Below are 18222 nucleotides of genomic sequence, written 5' to 3'. Positions count from 1 at the left end.
GAGCCGCCACTCCCTGAGCCTACTGGCCTACATGCTGTAACTGATGTGGTGTTTTGCTTTGTTGTGCCTCTTCATTTGTTTCTGCACAAAACTGCCACACAACCCAATACATTAATGTAGAGACCATAGTAGAGATATTTCTCTCACTTTAAGTGACAGGGTATGAACAAATGCATTTATGAATACCATTTTGGTAACATTAAGCTGTTCCACAACGTGAGGCACTGTGCACTGAGTGCTCCATCTGCAGTGCTGCCAGCTTTGCACCTGCCTTTTGCCATGTCTGTGCCTGTCTAGTCCCACTGAAGCCTACTCCTGTGCAGCCTATGGGTTACAGTAACATTTTATAGACACAGTCTAATCTTATATTGATCCAGATCCAGAGATCTTTACTCCGTTTTCAACGCAATCCTTGCTCAAACCATTCACTTCATCCATGCTGTTAAAAAAAATCTCAGAATTATTATAAATCACTATTCAAAGTTGTTTCTGTATACCCAGAGGAGAAATTAGTTAAACTCAATTGCCCATTATGAAGCTGCAGGATTGTAGATCTTCAGTTTTTTTATGCTCTTAGAAAGGGGTGCACATGTCTATGTAATAACTAATTATAGGAATGTTAGACAGGTCATCCCCTGAATAGAAAAAGATATATCAGTTTTTCCCCCCTGGCAATTTAATATAAAATTTCCAATTCTGTCAATAGTTTGTCATTGGCAGAGACTTTTTGTTCAGTTTCAGATAACGTTATACTTAATTAGGGTCTTCATTCAATAGAAATGTTCCTGGCGTTTTAATTCAGCCTGAAAGAGATCTCTATTTCTTGATATTTCCAAGAGGAGCACTTCAGATAGCAAGACAAGAATCCTCTATTTTCTGATCTCCTGTCTAGGCACTCTTATCTTCAGAGAAGCTAATTGCCATAGTTAACTACCCTCTTTTTCATTAGTATTGATGGGTGGTATTTTGATTGACCTCCTCCAAAGGCAGGTATGGCTCAATGAAAAGATAATACATGCTTCATGTGTCTTCACAATACTCAGGGCTTTATTTCTCATGGCCTATATACATTAAATTTCTACTTGGGCTTTTAAGCCTTTCATAAGCTGTAACTTTTTAACAGTTTGTTGTTTTTGCTATTAGTCAGTATAAACTTCCTACAGTGCCTTGCTATGTCAATTCCGTATCTTATTTTGAATCAGCTTATTTCGAAATAGAGCACTCTTCCTCCAACTTCCCTTACTTCCTCAAACAATGGGGGTTGCAGGAGTTGGAGTAAGAAGTCCTCCACCTTGACAGTATTTTTACACTACTTTGAAATAACTGCCTGCTGTGTAGCTGTGGACTAAGTTATTTCAGAATAGTGCTAGTTATTTCAAAATAGTGTTGTAGTGTAGACATACTCTTGGGCTAAGACTTTACATGCTGAATATCTGTCTCGGGCTAAATAGACTTTTGGAAAATTCTGAGATTGAGGCTTAGAAGACATACAGTATGTTAAATGCCTATGAAAAATAACCATGAGGGTGTTGTGACAGATGAGAACAAGACATTTGACCTTGATATGGTGAAACATGGGAAGCAAGCCCTCAATCTTTTTTGCAGTACCTTAAACACTCGTTCTGGTCTTAATACAGATATTCATGTAGTCTGACAATTTGGTTAGCATTTCAATTAATAAAACATTTCCATAAAAAATCATTTATGCTTCCAAGTTCTCATCTTTTATGTAGGTTTTAATTACTTATTAATCACTTAGAGCTTTGCTTGGACTATTCATTTCGTAAATTAATCTGGGCTTTTTACTCCCAGGAATTTTAAAATGTCTTTCCTTTTTCCATGCAGCTTTTTTTCAATTCCTTTTGTCTGGTTCAATATGGAGTAGTATAGGTGATGCTGAGTGTAGAAACACTATAATGCTGGTATTAAAATTAGCATCTCCCTGAGTTGACACCGGTACTTCTTGGAATATGCTGCTTTTCCTAATCAATGAGAACTACATATGCCTTTGAGTATCTTTCTAAATACATTAATGCTTCTTTCTACAATATATTGGGCTAAGATAAGCAATTTGAAAGATACTATACTTCACTGAATCTGCTTCTCAGATATAGTCACAGAATTCACTTAAAAAAACTAACAACAATATGTCATTAAAGTCAGAATTCCTTAAATTAAAGTCTCTTTAACAGAATCAGCACAAACACTTCAAATTGTCTGGAAATGATATATGATACAATGTCAGTACAGTATACAGACTGTACTTCAGCCTTCACGCATGCCAAACATATTGAAGCTGGTTCAGGAAATGAGGAATAGTAATTCAGTTTTAATACTTTAGTAAGCTGTCATCTCATTTAGTAAATATATATGAAGCATTATGCACCATTTTTTGTAAGCAGTCTAGGCTTAAAGTGTTTTTATTATAGCCATCAACATTCCATCCCTCTGAACAGCAAAAATTCAGGGCATGTGCTCTTTCTTTTATAAATATTAACGAATACAGTATAACTTTTCAAGAAATAATTGAATCCTATTTATTTGCTGTAAATCAGTTATAACCTCAGGGGGGTTATTTTATTAGTAAAATATATACTCAAGTTCCAGAATAATTTCCTCTCTTGTGCAACACATGAAGGAAAGCTTTCTTGCCTACAATCAATAAAAATGATGGGCACTAAAATATTGCCATATAATTGAACTATTGCAATTAATATTATTATTCTGGGGATTTTTTATAATCCACTTCCTGAATTCTCAGTCCCTTTGGGTTGCTTTGAGGTTATCCATGAAGATGGTCTGGTCTCTGTATCTCAGCTCAGTTACTTCCATAATGGTTGATTTTACAGAATCATCTGTCTTTGTTGCTCTATCAAAGGCTATTAGACTATTATGTTTTTTTTTTTGCTGCAAAAACACGTATAAGCACATCAGGATTTGTCTTTAGTGATGTTGTTGAGTCATTTTTCACTTACATAGGTATGTTAAATGTTTGACACTAAAGCATCCCACAAGCTAAAATTGGATAAATCATTTTTAGTAAGTGTAATCAATTATTTTTGCTCTCCTTTCTGTCCATAAATTATGTGCAGTACTCTGAAACTTTTGTTAATTTGATATTCAAAACTATATATCATATTTCTCTGAATAATTCTTGTCTCAACTGTGAACAGTTTATTGAAAATGTTGAAAATTAAAGCAGTTTTGATTGGCCTTAGTTGACATGGTGCATTTATGTTTCTGCCAATTAGATTAATATAATTTCTAGATTCAATTTTCTGTTTTGGATTATCACATTTTTAATTCAAATTTTATTTTCCATTATATTTTCTAGTAAAACAAAAAAATGCACTGAATAATTTATCCATTTACTTTTTTTGCATAAAACCTATGAGCACAATAGTTTCTTCATTTCATTCATTATTGAAAATAATTTCATTTTGGTGATTTTTAATGGGCCCTTATTTTCTGGGACAGATGTATAGAATTATAGAAATGGGTGGAAAGCACCTTGTCATGTCTGGTTGAACCTCCCGTCTGAGGCAGAACCAAGTAAATCTAGACCATTCTTGACAAGTGTTTGCCCTGTTATTAAAAACCTCAAGTGACAACGATTCCATAACCTCCCTTGGTATTTTTTCCAGTAGTTAGAATATTTTCCCTGATATTGAGCCTAAATATCCACTGATGTGGAGATTGAAATTTTGTCATGTCTACTTAGATTTAAATTAGGATGGCTTTATATTTGTAATCTTTTCAAGTAGTTGCATAATCTTAGGCCAGATCATGCCCAGTATAGGAAGCCCTGAAGAACCGTATTTGTAGGAGAATGAAACTCCATGAGATTCCACTCACAATTTCTGCAGATAAGTACGGGTTTTCCTATGAAAGGGTGATTTGTTCTGCCTGTATCTTGGGGAACTCATGAGAAGTTATGATATTCTGGCCCAAGGTCCTGTATCTGTGTATCACCTGCTGGCCCTCTAAAGTTCCTGTTGGATAGGTGCAACAGCACTGACAGCTCTTTAAAAGAGTATTTCACAGTAGAAGGAAGCTCCATTCAAAACGTAATACAGCTTCTCCGTCTGTGTTGTTGGTGGAAAGGCCATGTCATACCAGCTGTACAATTCCATGGATCATCCCTACACTGGATAGTCTTGGCTGAGCCAGTTTTACATCGTGTGTGTGTGTGTGTGTGTGTGTGTGTGTGTGTGTGTGTGTGTGTGTGTGTGTGTGTGTGTGAACTGGTGCAAAGAAACTACAATAATCCCAGTGTTTCACTTCAGTTCCAGAAGTTTTTAGAATGCTACATTTTTTTAAAATAATAAAAATAGTTCTACTCACTCTCATCCATTCGAGGGTTTTATTTGCCATCTCTTGGGATGTACACAGTACACATATTTTGGCCACTGTGTCTTCATCTATTTTATCTGACAAAGATTCAGCCCAGTATTTATCACCATGGATGACACACAAACCCCTGGAAAATGAGGTTTAAAGTATAATAGGAATGGTGACAGACTGAACTGTAGTTGCGCTAACAAGGCAGCTATAATACCAAATGTATTGGGAATCAAGATTACTTCCTACCATGCTGCTTTAAGCTTCTTCATCAGCTTTCCTAGTCATCCTTGCTCATGAGTTCCTATGTCTTTTCTTAGGGAATTCCTATCTCCCCTTTCTTCTCCCTTACCCCAAAGGACAGAGACTGCAAGCTTCCTCCCTGAAATGGGATGTTACCGATAATGTTCCCCAGGGGGACCTCTGAGAGGGGCCAGAGGCAGGAAGTTAGCTCTCAGTTGAGGAATTCCTAGACAGATCAAGATGAGACTGTGCTTTGCCATTTTAAAAGCTTTTACTGTACACAAACAATAGGAACTAATTTCACAGTAGCACACAATAACACAGTATGATATTGGGTCCATTACTCGTATCAACTTAATTCTTATCTGACAAGTGATTTTTTCCCCCTTCACCTTGTATATGTATGAAGAGTAGATGTGCAGACTTTGAGAGACCTTAATGCAGGACTATCAATCCTTCATGGAACTTTTGTCTGGTCCTCACTGCAGTAAATCTATGCAGTTTTGTCCGTGTCTGAGACATAGCTTTCCATAATCCCTCATTATGAAGGATATTCTCTGTCCATTGCTCTAAATTTATTTCTAATGCACCACAAAGCTGGTGTTATCTCACTTTCAGTATTGCAAATGCATGACATCAGAAATGATGAATCACAAAATAGAGGTCACATACAATATAAGTAGTAAAAGGATGAATCTCAGATCATTTTTAGCTTCCTATATTGATTTCTCTTACACATTTCTCTTTAGGTATCTTCTTCAAAACTGGGCCAGATTAGCCTGAGGACTGTGACAATGGGGCTTGGAGATCTACCCATAAACCACATTTCAAGAGACCTGACCCAAACTAGAGACAACCATCCTTAGGTGGTTTGTGAAAGGCAGTATCTGACTTAGGTCATCAAGATTACAAAAGACTGTAAAGCAGAGTGTAAGGGAAAAAAATTGTTTGGAAAGAATCATTGAGGAGTCACATTTAGGCCTATGAAAAGTAACGCAGCATCAGGGGTTTGTTAAATGGATTTTGAACAGTAGTACAGTTGCTGTCCAGACAAGAGAAGTTGACGAGCTGATAAGAGAGGTCAGAAGGGATTGTTTTCAGGAGATATGAGTTACTGGGTTTTTTTTTAAATCTAATTACACTCAAATTGCCTTCTCTAGATTCACACTTTTCATAAACAATATGCTTGTTAAGCAAACCATTGCTTTTGTTATAATTTCACTTTCTCTGTTTTCACTACATTGGGTTTTTGAAGATTACTCTTAGGTGTTTGAAATTACCCACACATCCCCCAAATAAAAGAGAATCTTGGGGGAAAAGGAGGGGGCTCATAGCATGGCTAACCCAAGCTCTTTTCCTTCTGCCCATCCCCCACAGCCAGAGGAGCACTGGACCACCTCACCCTACTAGGCAAAAGAATGAGGTCAGTTTGGCACTGGGCCAAGCCACTGCCAGCATCCCCCCACAAGCATTGGGTCAGTGCTGTCCCAGCTTGCCTCCCCACTGGTCCCAGCACCATTGGCAGGCTGAGCTCAGGGCTTCTGGCTAGAACTGAGTCCCATGAAAGGTTCAGGTAGAGAGGCCAGGTGGGGTCTTGGTGGGGTCATAGCCTGGGTCAGAAGAGGTTTTGCCCTGACCTATGATACCTGTTACCCATGAACTCAACGCCCTTTGTCTTTTGTTCAATTTCAGTACAGAAGAGGAAATGAAGCTAAGTTAAGTCATTTGCCATTTGGCTAATAAACTGGATAGAAGGGATGCACTCCACCCATATGCCTATGTGCTTTACCACCACAGACTAGGTTTTATGATGTGTAAAAATATTTTATTTCATGTATATAAAAGCCTGTTTTAAAAAATGAAAGGCTCTGACTAGACAGAGTATGCAAAGCCACCTCAACTCAAATAAGAGAGAACATAAACTCAGGAGATCTGAGTACAAACCTTGGGTTTGTCACTGCTTTACTAGGTCACTTCCCTCCCTGTGTCTTAGGTTATCCATCTGTTAAATGGTGATAATACTGATGCTGCTTTGTAAAGAGCTTTGAGGCCTATGAATAGAAAGCACTAAGGTCTGGCTACAGGTAGCAGTATTGTCTTAAGCAATACTATAAAACTGATATTAGTGCTTATTTTCCCAGAGGAATTGACAGGCATAGGTTTTCCAGACTAGCTCCCTGTGTGGATACCTTTAGTCTGGATTAAAAGTAATATTTATTCTGGAACAGAGAGTTAACATAGGAAGCTATTCAAGAATAGCTTATTCCTCATTATCCATGCCAGCCAATAAACATTTGTAGACAAGCTCTTAGTGAAAGAATAATCCAATCTTGATCTCTAATTAGTATGCCTTCTTCCCAAAGAGGTTGCCCCCAGAAAGTGAGGTAATTTTAAACTAAACCAACAGAGGATGCCTGACTCATTTAGCAGTGAGTTTCCCAGTGAAAAGATAAAGGTGCTGAATGTTCAGAGAGAGAGCCATATTCTTCTTTGTTTTTCCAGCATCCATATGCCTGATCACTAGAATATCCATGGAAGGTTTCCCACTAGTATATGGGATAGCATGTGGGTTGGAGGGAGCCAAAAAAGGAGCCTCTAAAGAACTATAATACTTTTTGGAAAAGTCTTTTTACAAAAAGTTGGTGGTTATAATACACCCACGTAATGTTATGAAGGTACTGCAGGATTTACTATGCATAAGCGGTGAATGAACTTCTTGAATGACATTTGCAAGAGGATTACTAGCAAATATTAATGCAAAATGAAGAACAGCTACAATAGCCTGGCAATATAATACTGGTCATCCAGCTGTAAATCAAACCATGTGCTATAAGGATTAGTTTTATGATACAGAGGTAGAGTATAACTAATCCATAATTTGACTATGGTTGAATCTCAGTATTCTGAGAAAGTAGCCACAGAATTTTATACCTTTAATAAAATGCATAAGCAACAAAAGTGTGAGGGAAGCTTTTGCTTCATTACCTCACCAGTTGTATTCTGACCTTGTGACTGCACATTCTGAAGGATTTCAACAGAGTGGGTTTTTTCACATCATTGAAATTAACATTTCTCTAAACTCCATGAGTTCATGCTATGTGAATGCCTAGTAGTTTGCAAATAGTTTTTCAGTGTCACATTTCTATAACAGTGTTATGAAACAAAACTAATTGCTGTCTGTTGTGGATGCAATTCTATTCACAGCAAGATAAATTGGATTTCTAAACTGTGATTTTCATTGTGTTACCTCTATGTATCATGAGCGTTATCCTGATGTGCACAGCAGTGGGCTTACTTATTTATACAGTGAGCTACAGCTTTATGCTGAATCTATCAACTTGCTGTGCTCTTCGGAAAATAAAAGGAACTTGAAATATAATTGCAAGCTGCCATCTATTGGAAGGGGTTAATGAGGACACAGACCTTCAGACAATAATTTCTACACACAACAGAAGAAGGAAAGTAAGTCTCCTGTTCAGATATCACTCCAGACAACCCAATCAGTTACTGGCTGCATATTTAAGCAATGGGAGACTTTGCCTGATCATCAGACTTCTTTCTGTTTTGTGTCCTAACTGGAAGAGCAGTATTTGTTTCATAATGTTAGCTCCTATCATTATAAAAAACAAATATCCAAGCTGGAAATTTATTTTATTGAAAACTACCTTGTAATTTGATAATAATACACTAAACTGAGAATGCAAGGTGAAATAGGAAAATAATAAAAGCAGCTACACTTGATGGTTAAGTCCTAATTAATGTAATTGAAGTGCTATTTTTATATTCTTCAAAAGACAACTGAAAAATATTTAAATTATGTTAATATTATCCAACTGCTGTTTTTAACTATGAAGAATCTACTTGGCTTTCTAAAAATAAGGATCAAATCTGTGAAATAAGATATTGCAAAAATATCTGAAATAAAACCATCAATGGATAGAATAGAATATTTAAAAGCAAGATTTCTTTCTAAAGGTTGGAAACAGTGAATCAGAAAAAAGTATACTACATGTAATGAGGGACATTGGACAACGTTTATACTTCAGATTATTACTTACAGTCAAACTATAATGGTCCTGACGGCTACAAGATTCCCTTTGAATTGAGAGCAAAATATTATGTCATGCTCGATACAGAAATGTTATCATGAGTGTCAGCATTGAAAAGGGCATGTTTGGGTATGTCTGTACTAGCCCCCTAGTTCTAACTAGGGAGGCTAATGAGGGCGACCGAAATTGCAAATGAAGCACGGGATTTAAATATCCCGTGCTTCATTAGCATGTTTCCGGGAGGTCACCATTTTGAAAATTGACTAGCCCAGAAGAATTGCCTGTGTCAACATGCGGCAGAGAAGGGTGATTACGAAGTAAACCTCTTACTCCATGAGGTTTAACTGGTAATTCGAAGTAAGGGGTTTATTTCAGAATCGCCCTTTTCCACCGCATGTAGACGTGGGCAGTTCTTCTGGGCTAGTCAATTTCCAAAATGGCGACCGCCCGGGAACATGCTAATGAAGCACGGGATATTTAAATCTCGCGCTTCATTTGCAATTTTGGTCACCCTCATTAGCCTCCCTAGTTCGAACTGGGGGGGCTACTGTAGACATACCCTTTGAGAAGTTGAGCAGCCCAAAGTATTAGCAATGAGGAGAATAAACTCTTTTTGCTTCTAGGTTGTCCTAGACAGTAGTGAGTGAAAGATATGTGGTGACCTCTAAGGTGAATTAACAATTTCATTCCATTTCAACTGTCCACATCACCATTTTAGATGGATGGCAAGCTGCTGGAACCTTTGCAAAAGGGGGTGAGGCACTAAGTCAGCATCCCCCTCCCCTCTCCTCAGCTCACCTACTGCTCTGGCAGTGAGCCAACTGCCTTCACTTTAGCACCACAGGAGCCACTGCTAGCAAAAATTGTAATTGTCTCCCCAGTAGAATCTATGACTCTACAGGGAGAAAAAAAATCTGTGGGGTATAAATTATGCACTTTTGTTTCTTTTGTTAAAGGGAGGGGGAGATGGCCCTCTGTCTGCCTCCCTCTCACCCCCAGTCATGACACCAGTAGTGTATTGGTGCTTGTCTGTTGCAGGAATTGTAGTATTTACATCTCTGCATGAATTAGGCAGTTAAACAAATTGACTTGAGGATGGGAATAAGGGTAATATATTCAAAGACACAACAATCTTGAAAATCATATCTGTCTGAAAACATTGTACTTACTGTTACTTGAAACACATGACTACATCTGCAAATTGTATACAAAATATAAATGTTTCTATTTCTGTTTACCGTTTTCTCTGGATAATCAGCAAGGAAGAAACAAACTCATTGAAAAGACCCTGGAAATAGAGAGCAGAAAAGCCCATGTTACTTTTAAGGGGTTTTTTTTTAATGGGACACTATCAGTACCACTATCAGTACCTCAGCTCTCCTAGGGGTGTAAAGAAGCCCTTGCTCTCTTGTAGTGGCCTCTCCTGAAGGTATCAGCATCAGGAGCAGAGTAATTTTCCATAGGGTGGCTATGTCCCTTTCCTCATGTTAGCAAATGGTGTGAAAGTGAGATGGAACCTTGGGTCCACCTCCCTCCCCATCCATTGAATCAATTACCATAGTTTGCTGGTGCATTGAGTCTTTTGACAGCTATTAGCCAAGATGGTCAAGGATGGAATCCCATGCTCCGGGTATTTTTAAACTTTTGAATGCCGGAAGCCGAGGCTGGATGACAGAGGATGCTTCACTCAAACAATTGCCCTGTTCTGTTCATTCCCTCTGAAGCATCTGGCATTGGTCAATGCTGGAAGACATGATATTGTACAGAGCTACTTAACACATGACCCATGGGCCGCATGCGACCCATTTGTTTGCCACCCATGGTGTGGTTTGGGTTTATGCGGGACTCAACATACAGCCTGCAAGTGGGGTCCTTTGAACATGGCCTCCACTGGGAACATGCTCCACAACGGCAAAGCATCTCCCAGGTGGGATGAGCACTAAAAGGCACAAGTGGATGGGCTGACTGTAACAGATGGGTACAGAGTGTCCGCATTTCTAGTCCCCAGGGAGGAGGTGCCGGGAGCACCAGGGCATTGTGTGAAAGAAGCTATTTGCATATATATTTGCATGTATATGCAACCACACTTAAGTTGTAGCCCTCGGCATGTGCTGTGAGTATCATTGTGGCCCCCGGGACTTCCAAAGTTGAGCAGTCCTGTGCTAGATGGACCATTAAAAATGGTCCAACCCAGTTTGGTCATTCTTATGTTCTTAAAATATGCTGCCCCGGGAATAGACCTGGTGCTAGGTAATTGTCCGCTTGGTAGCGGGGGAGGGGAAGGAGAGGAGGGGGAGAGAAAACCAGAACAAAGATTATGATGGTCAGTCACAAGCTGTCCTTTGCCTGCTACAGAATTAGTACAACAACATGCTGCTCTTGGTTTAGGATTCATGACAAAACCATAACAGAACCCTCTAAAAATAGTTTGTTTTTCTTCAGTTGGTCAGCATGAACTTGCTGAAGCTAAATATCCTTTTAATAGTAGTCTTTATGAGCCAGCTCTCCAGTACATGTAAATCAACCCAATACCAAATACTTTAATGAAGGATTTGGCCTATGGTATTTCCAAACTTAAACAACATTTTGTTTACATCTCAGTTATCGTGTTCCACCTCTGCTCTCCTTCTTGTGACAAAAATGTAGCTACATAACAGAGATGTGCAAAGAGCTGACTGTTTAGTTTGGTGGCTGAACTGGAAAAATTGGTGGTGGACGTGGCAGTATTGTGTCATGTAAAACAGCATATTGCTATTGAACATGGCTTTCCAATTCCTGATTATCCTAGTAGCCCTTCTTTGCACCTGTACTAATTTGAATTCATTTTTCTTGAACACAAGTGATCAGAATTATACACAGTACTCCAAATAACATATTATCAATGGCTTGTGCAGTGGCATTAATATTTCCCTACATCTACTGAAAATACCTTGTTTGACACATCCTAGTATTGAATTTTCCTTCTCCATGGCCATTTCACATTAATGACTCAGTGCTCCTATAAGTCATGTCTTTCTTCTCTATTGCTTCCATGCAGACAGACTCAGTTTTTAGCCAAAATTCTTGCTATTAGGCTCTTAGAGCTATTCTAGTTAATCCAATTAATTTGATTCCATGCAAAAGATCATCCAATTCTTCCTGTATAATATTCTAATCCTCCTCTGTATTGACTCTTTCCAGCTTTGCATTGCCAGCATACTTCATTGGCATATTCCTATTTTTCTGCCATCGTTACTAATGAAAATATTAAACAAGCCTGTTACAAGACTGATGCTTGAGGACCTAGCCAAAGTCTCCTTTCAGAAAAATTCATGTATCCCTATTAGTCACTTCCTTATCCACATTTCAATTTTGATATTAACCCCCATTTTCTCTAGTTTAATTATTAATTTTCCATGTTTTACCATATGAAGTGCTATATTGAAGACCAGACAGTTATCTCTACTACTATTTCTCTTAAATGCAAACATTTTTAACTTGTTTAAAAATAAGTTTTTTGAAGTAAAATTCTCAGTGTAAAAGCATTTCAGAACAAATAACCAAAGCAGTTCTTTTAAAAACGTACTGGTTTTTTTCAGTCTCATTTTTACCCTTAACAAATTTGATATGGATTCACGCTATATTTTGGTCAATCCAAATCTCTTTTTGAAACGTGTGTGTAAAATAATAAATCAGCACTTTCTTCATAGTAGCGGACACATTCACAACAGCTCTGACAGCTAAATTGGTTAGCTACTGACCGGTAGCAATCAGTGGTGGCCCGTCAATACAGGCTACCTAGTTCGTCGCCTAAGGCACCAAGAAAAACAGCCGTTGAGGGCTTTGGAGGTGGGGGCACCAATCGCACATTTCGGCTAGGGCGCCAGTTGCTGGCAGCTTGTCTAGGGCCACTCCTGGTAGCAATTATAGGTGGCTAGCTACCAGATGGTGAAGGTCACATATCTTCCTATGTTGGGCAGAGCTCTCATGACAGTGTGGAGCTCTGTTCTTATATTTGGGAAAATGTCCTTTGTTATCTAGAAATTCTTCCTCAGCTGCTAGTCACCCCAGAGCCACATCACCATCCTTTGCTACTAGTCAGTGCTAATTTCCCAAGATGAGAAATGCTATTAATCAAGTGAAACTGCTCCAGTAAAACATCTTACACAATTAGCTGTTCAACTTCTACCTCCTCCTCTTTCTCTGCTGACATTGAAACAGCAACACAGTGACTGGCCAAAGACAAAGCCACCTAGGTGCATGGTTTCAAATATCATGTACAACACCCTCTATTATATTAAGATGTGTATGGCTTGTGGTATGAATCTGTGTTCTATCCTTGCTGCTAACAGTTGTTTGAAAATTATACTGATTCAAAAAAGACAGATGAATGATGGAGATGCCAGAAGCAAAGTTGTGGGAATTTGCTACTTTGACTCCAAGTCCCAAAATTCTAGCAGCTTCCAGTAAGTCCTGCGACATGCTGTGAGAAAATCTCAATATATAGAAGCCAGCAGTAGCACAAAGCACTATGGGAAACAAGATCAAAATGCTGAGTACTTACTCTGAAAAATTCATGCTGTATGTCTGCGTTGATTCACAAAGAAATCCAGCCGTATGAACACAATTATTTTGGCATAGTTATTCTTTTACAGTTAGTGCACACAAGCCTAATTCACAAAAGAAAAAAAAAACCATGGAGAAAAACCTTTAGTCTACAAGATTAATCCAGAATGTCATCTAGATTTATCCACCCTGAAGCCTTGGAGGAGAAACATGTTTCCCTGAAATCCTTTGCTATCACTTAAACACACTTTCCAGTCTTCTGTGTCAGAAAATATAAAGTAAACTTCCGATAATCCGGCACTTTTAGGACCCAGGGGGTGCTGGATTATCAGCTATGCCGGACTATCAGAAGGGGGGGCTATGAAGGGTCTGGGGTGGGGTGCGGGGCATGCCACCCCAGACCCCACATAGCCCCCCCTTCCGATAGTCCGGCTCTGCCCCAGGTGTCCCTGATTCAGCCACTGCTGGTCAGTTTCAGCAGCGGCTGAATCAGGGACGCCTGCAGCAGAGCAGCTGGAGTGCTGCCGGGTTGGTCCGGTAGCGCCGACCCTTGGCGCGGCGAGACCAACTGGGCAGCACCCCAGATGCTCTTGGGGACATCTGGGGCAGAGCAGTTGGGGTGCTGCTGGGTTGGTCCCGCAGCACCGCTCCTCAGTGCTACTGGACCAACCCGGCAGCACCCCTGCTGCTCTGCCCCAGGTGTCCCCAAGTCAGACGCTGCTGATACTGATCAGTGGCTGACTCCAGGACACCCGAGGCAAAGCTGCTCTGCCCTGGGCTTCCTGGAGTCAGCCGCTGGTCAGTTTCAGTAGCAGCTGAATCAGGACGCCTGGGACAGAGCAGCTGGGACGCTGCGGGGACCAACCCGACAGCACCCCAGCTGCTCTGTCCCAGGTGTACCCAAGTCAGCTGCTGCTGAAACTGACCAGCGGCTGATTCCAGGAAGCCGGGGCAGAGCAGCTCTGCCTCGGGCTTCCTGGAGTCAGCCACTGGTCAGTTTCAGCAGTGGCTGAATCGGGGACAGCTGGGTGCTGCCGGGTTGGTCCCCGCAGCGCCCCAGCTGCCCTGCCCCCGGCTTCCCCGATCAGCCGCTGGTCAGTTTTAGCAGCGGCTGAATCGGAGAAGCCGGGGGCAGAGTAGCTCCAATGGTCTGGCTGTCCGGAGCATTTCCAGGTTCCTGATGGTGCCGGACCATCAGGAGTGCCGGACCATCAGATGCCGGACCAATGGAGTTTTACTGTATATTGTTTTTAGAGTTCAAAACTGCTGCCAGAGAAATTATAAATTCATATTACTTTTATCCTGTACCTGAAACAAAATTCAATCTGAGGTAGATTTACTGATCTAATCAAGGATTATCATTAGAATGACTGACTGGTTCTGCCTGATGAACAGAATGCCAGTCCTTAGGGTATTCCAATTAATCTCTTCATTAATCTCCCTCAGATTTCTGCATCCTTAAACAGTTTTGTTATGCATATGAATGTCCTCTTTCAAAGAACTATGAACATGTTTATAGATTCCAAGACCAGAAAGAACCATTGTGATCATGTAGTCTGACCTCCTGTATTACACAGACCATAGAACTTCCTCAAAATAATTCCGATAGTATATCCACTAGAAAAATATCCAATCTTTATGGAGAATCCACCATTTACATTGTTCCAATGGGTAAATATTCCCCTGTCAAAAATGTACATCTTATTTCCAGTCTGAACTTATCTAGCTTTAACTTCTAGCCATTGGATCATGTTATGCCTTTCCCTGCTAGACTGAAGAGCACATTTTTAAATATTTGTTCTCCATGTGGATACTTTTTTAACTCCTCAACCTTGTCTTTGATAAATTCCATAGATTGGGTCCCTTGAGTCTATCACTGTCAGACAGGTTTTCTAATCCTTTAATCATTCTTGTGGCTCTTCTTTGAACCTTTTCCAGTTCATCACCCTCCTTCTCAAATTGTCAACAGCAGAATTGGATGTAGTGCTAAATATAAAGGTAAAATAACCTCGCTCTACTTCTACTTGAGATTCTCCAGTTTATGCATACCAGGATCACATTAGCTCTTTTGGTCACCATGTCACATTGGTAGGTCATGGTCAGCTGATTATACCCTAAATCTCTTTTGGAGTCATTGAAGCAAAATGCAGGACAATGTAGCACTTTAAAGACTAACAAGATGGTTTATTAGATGATGAGCTTTCGTGGGCCAGACCCACTTCCTCAGATCAAATAGTGGAAGAAAGTAGTCACAACCATATATACCAAAGGATACAATTTAAAAAAATGAACAAATATGAAAAGGACAAATCACATTGCAGAACAGAAGGGGGATGCGGGGGGGTGGGAAGGGGGAGGAAGGAAGGTAAGTGTCTGTGAATTGCTGATATTAAAGGTAGGGAGAGTGGGATGTTTGTGAGTTAATGGTATTACAGGTGATAATTGGGGAAACTGTCTTGGTAATGGGTGAGAAAGTTCAAAGACTTGTTAAGTCCTTGTTGGTAAGTGTCGAATTTTAACATGAATGACAGTTCAGAGGATTCCCTTTCAAGTGCAGATGTAAAAGGTCTTTGTAGCAGAATGCAGGTGGCTAAGTCATTTAGAGAGTGTCCTTTCTGGTTAAAGTGGCAAGAAACTGTTTTCTCTTTGTGATCTTGTCTGATATCTGTTTTGTGGGCATTAATCCTTTGGCGAAGTGTCTGAGATGTTTGTCCAATGTATATAGCAGACGGACACTTTCGGCACATGATAGCGTAGATTATATTTCTGGATGCGCAGGAATATGTGTTCTTGATCTTATAACTCACTTGGTTAGGTCCAATAATGGTATCAGCAGAATGAATATGTGGACAAAGCTGGCAACGGGGTTTGTTGCAAGGGAAGGTACCAGGGTTGGTATTAGTGTGGTATGTCCTGTGGTGGTTGGTAAGAATCATCTTGAGGTTAGGTGGTTGTCTATAGGAGACTATGGGTCTGTCTCCCAGAGCCTCTTTGAGTATGGTATCCTGTTCCAATATAGGCTGTAGTTTATTGATAATGTGTTGGACAGGTTTAAGTTGGGGGTTGTAGGTGATGACAAGTGGTGTTCTAGTGTTGGTTTTCTTGGGTCTGTCTTGAAGTAGATGGTTTCTAGGTATTCGTCTGGCTCTTTCAATTTGCTTTTTTGTTTCTCTGGGTGGGTAGTTGAGATTTATAAATGCTTGGTAGAGATCCTGAAGCTTCTGGTCTCTGTCAGTGGGGTTAGAGCAGATGCGGTTGTATCGAAGGGCTTGGCTATAGACGATGGATCGTGTGGTGTGTTCTGGATGGAGTCATTGATTCCCACCATAGAATCCAATAACTTATGAATATAAACTACATTCTTTATTCCAAAATATTAAAATGTTATTTGCTTGTACTCATGTTACAAGGAATCCAGATTGCTTTTGAATCAGTGGCTTGTCCTTTCATTATTAACCACAGCCCCAATTTTATTGTCATCTTCACTTTGAGTTATTTTGTTTTCTTCTAAGTCATTATGCTATTTGACCCTTCTGTCAAAGCTAAGAACCAATCTTTGCCCCACTGGAAACAAACCTGCTTTGATTCCTCATTTACAGTTACATTTTGAATCCTATCAGTTAGCCATTGTAAAATCCATTTAATGTGTGCTATATTCATTTTATATAATCCTAGTTTTTTAATCAAAATGTCATGTGGAACCAAGTCAAACACCTTATAGAAGTCTAAGTATATTAAATCAATACTATTACTTTGTCAACCAAACTTTTAATTTGATCAAAAAAAGAGATCAAGATAGATTGGCAGGATCTGTTTTCCATAAACTTATGCTGATTTGCATTAATTTCCTGAGTCCCATATCAGTCACTCCATTATCTTGTCTGGAATCAAAGTCAGACTGGCAAGCCTATAAGTATCTCTGTCATCCTGTTTACACTTTTTAAAAACTACACAACATTAGTTTCTTTCAAGTCTTCTGGAACTTTTCTAGTGATCCAAGACTTATTGAAAATTAATATCCAGGATGTTCCTCAGCCAACTCTCCTAAAACTCTTTGATGCAAGTTATCTGGATCTGCTGATTTTAAAAATATCCACTTTTGGTACCTTCTGATTAGCATCCTCAAGAAATGATAGTGGAATGGAAAGAGTTCTATCATCACTATATGATGAGACTATATTACCTGGGATTTTTTTTCCAAACACTGAACAGCAATATTTATTGATTACTTCTACTTAGTACTTTAGAGTTGGCTGATAGCCTCACATTGTGTTGTTCTTTAAAAATGTTTAAATCTCATTGCCGAGCCAGTTGTATTAATGAATTAAGATTTGTGCTAAAATACGAGTCACATCAAAGGCTAAATCTGGTTCAAAAAATTCAGGAAGTATGCACAACTTACATTTGTGAGTAAGGCAAGCAGGGCATGGATCTATTGTGTATTTGTTGAGTGATTTTGAAAGGTGTTGCACAAAGAAGTTAGTCTCCCTGGATTTCTGATTTGTCTTTAGAATAAGACCAGGACAGCCTGATCAGAGCCCACCTTGGTAAGCCACTGCTGGGCTACAAAATGCTTTGTTTATTTAAGCGTCCATAGTCACGGAACCTGGCAGATCCCATTGGCTGCAGTTCACTGTTTCCAGCCAATCCCTTGTTTCCCGGAGCATCCTTTGACGAACCACAGCCAATGAAAGCTGTGAGGCTCTGTGCCTATGTATGTTTAGATAAACAAAGTGTCTTGTAGCCCACCAGTGCTTACCTGGGCGGGCCCACCATCCATCTTTGAAAATTCCTGCTCTAAGGTCAACATGCTTTGGCTGTTACAGGCTAAGAGCAGCGGGAGAAAGAAAATTACAACGTTGAGGGTGCCTCATTGACAAATGCCCACTGGAAACCTCACTTTTAAACCTTAGCTTTTAAACTTCAGCCATATGGCTGTATCACACCAACAGAAAGGTGGTCTCTTAAGAAGATATGTTCTAGACCATTTAAGGATTATTAAAGCATATCCAAGACATTAGATTCTATCCAGAAGCCAACAAGT

Source organism: Pelodiscus sinensis, chromosome 1, assembly GCF_052426305.1.
Source record: "Pelodiscus sinensis isolate ZL-2025 chromosome 1, ASM5242630v1, whole genome shotgun sequence".
NCBI lineage: Eukaryota > Metazoa > Chordata > Testudines > Trionychidae > Pelodiscus > Pelodiscus sinensis.
The sequence above is the reverse complement of the archived record's forward strand: the minus strand, read 5'-3'. Positions refer to the sequence as shown.